The sequence below is a fragment of the Corylus avellana genome, chromosome ca7, assembly GCF_901000735.1.
Source record: "Corylus avellana chromosome ca7, CavTom2PMs-1.0".
Classification (NCBI taxonomy): domain Eukaryota; kingdom Viridiplantae; phylum Streptophyta; class Magnoliopsida; order Fagales; family Betulaceae; genus Corylus; species Corylus avellana.
In genome coordinates, this window is record NC_081547.1 from 25,796,133 (window position 1) to 25,799,101 (window position 2,969).

A 2,969-nucleotide genomic window follows, 5' to 3' on the forward strand; every position below is an offset into this window, starting at 1 on the left:
AATTGAAGAAAAATAATTTATACAAATTAAAGAAAGAATATATTTAAAAAAAAAAAAAATTGTGTTAAAAAAAAAAAAAAGAAAAAAAAAAGAGAGAAGGTCTAGACAGGGTGGAAAGCCCATTCCGAGGGATCATTATTCATGAGGATTGAAAAGGGTATGTTCTCCCAATGACTAATGGCCCATCAGCCTTTGCATTGTTTGTGAGTCCAATTAAGTGAAATCAAAGCCCGGCATTGTTTGATTCTTATTAACACGGTTATCCCATACCAAATGTCCGGTAAAGAAGATTGCAAAGAATACCAGCCCAATCAAAGTGGCAAGCCCGGGTAGTTGCAGACTTGCAGTCTGGCAGAACCACTTACTATGCTTAAGTTAATATGTGTTAATCAGCAGAAAGTAAGTATATACAGTGAAGTCGTCGTATCTTGAGGCTATTACCTTAATTTATAGAATCACTATTCATCAACAATTGATTTCAATGAGTAATCTAAATTTAAAAGCTTAAATAATTTTTTTTTATTATTTAAAAATAAATCAATGTAAAATTTTGATTACATACTTGAAACTTTTCGAGAAAAAGATATTGTAAAAAAAAAAAAAAAAAGAAGAGTGTCTTTTTGCTTTGTTCTAGGAAATCTTTTTACAGTTCTCAGGAAAAAAAAAAAGCATAAATATTTAATTTGAATTGACAAATTGTTAATGGGCTTGAACAAGAAAGCTTAGGCTGATTGTGAGAGGAGAATGGGAATTCAAAGTTTGATCCTCGTCCAAAGTATGGCTTTGAACACATATAATAGGGTCCCAATAGATAATTAAATATAAGGTTTTTTACTTTTTATGTCGGCATTAATTGTTAATCTATGAAAAGTTCACCAATTTTGGCGGCCTTTCAAAATGCGAATGACATGATCTAACAAAAACATTAATTGCGTTCTACTTGATCACAATAAAATGGTTGCAACTCAAATCATTGCAAATAACATTTAGTTCATGTATTATAAATATCTTATAATTTTTATAGATATGTATGGTGCTAGTTTTACTATGCAAAATTGTATTTACAGATTTTTACGATGCAAATGTTTTTACTTTCAAACTTGATTTATTGGAGGAAATCAAATAGTTGTATACTAATTTCAAAGCAAGAAAATTGTTCACTAAAAACAAATCGGTGAGATCTTATTAAGTTCTTAGCAATGAAATGCAACATTCTTGTCTCGGTTAGAATATCAATTAAATTTATTATCACTTATATATTATATATGATAAACAAAGCATGTTGCCTAACAAGACTCTTGATGGTAGTGTAGCCCATATAAATTGTGGTATGGCGGAGTTGACAAGCCTTTTTTCCATAATGAAACTTAGCACCAGAAGACTGTGTATCTATATTGTCTAACATGGAAGCGTCATTTTGTTTTACTACGAAGTAAAATAGAAAGGAAAATTGGGCGGAAAATATTAAGAGAAGGTGCACCAATAGCCAGGTTGAGAAGGACCCGTAATGGCGGCCGAAGACAATGATGTTGTGCAATGCTTGTGGGGTGAGGTACAAGTCCAGAAGGTTGGTGTCTCACAACACAAACAACTAAAATGTACAACAAAGAAAGAACCAAATAAGATATTTTGGAAGTACAAGCTTACAAAGAGTACAATATCTCATTTTCAGTTAATAGATTTGGTTGTATGTTAGTCAATTTGGTTGTATTGCTAATTCTTGGTAATCTAGCTTTATGAGTGTGTTGTAACTTCATTTTGTTGTTAGTAAAATTTAATCCATAAAAAATAAAAAATCGGAAGTTTTGGAATTGATAAAGAAAGGAGGTTTGGTAATTGGGTACTTCAGATGCCCTCAATTCCCATGATAAGTTAATACGTGGGAATTATAGTTTTGGTCAAAGAATTTGGTTAACGTTCAGACATAGACTCTGCATTTAACTATAGAAATTTGATTAAATTTCTGGAGGTGTCAACACCATCCCTAGATTGGCCAGATGCGATAGCCAAACCATCCCTAATGTCTTAAGGGTGGTTTGATCACTTTCAAAATTTAAATTTTTTTAAAATATTTTAATATTAATATTTATAAGACTAAAATTTACATATCCCTCAAACTATTATCTAATTGACAATGTTCCTCTCAAACCTCTAAAACATTGTTAATGTTCTCCCAAGGCTAGCAAAAAGATAAAAATAGCCTTATATATTTCTCAATAAAACAAAAATACTCCTATAAATTAAAAAATAAAAATAAAAAAAAAAATTTAAAAAGGAAAAAAATTTAATTAAAAAAAGAACGATTTAAAAAAAAAAAAAATTAAAACATTTTTTAAATTAAAAAAAAAAAATTTATTTAAAAAAATTATAAAACAAAATTATTTTTTTTTCAATTTTTAAACCAAAAAAATCGAAAATTTTTAATTATTTTTTTATAAAAAGGATTTTTTTTTTTTTTTTTTAATTTTAAATTTGCCACCCTTTAGATTTTTATTTATTAGGTATTTTCTAGAAGTTTTAGTATTTTATGTTTTTATTATACTAAGGGTAGTTTTGTTATTGGGAAGAACATTGACAATTTTTGATTATTTGGGAAGACATTGTGACAATTACAAGTTTTAGAGGAACATTGTCAATTGGGTTGGGTGTTAGTTTGAGGGAGAGTATGTGAACTTTCTCCCATTTATAATTTTATATTTCATCTGGGATCATCCTAAATGTGGCCATACCCCTATTACCATTTACCACCACTAAAAAACAATAATAGAAAAAGGGTCGATAATTTTCTGCTAACGTTTTTTGTTTCTTGGGAGTTTTATTGGTAGTTTTTGACAGTCACTTAAGACCCTCACCTTTTGTTTTGTTTTGTATTTTTTGGGGTGAAACAGGCATAAAAATTCAAAATGGGTCATGTCTGGGAAATGTAATTAAAGCAAACCCGAAATTAGCTTTGTTTTAGAAATGCAATT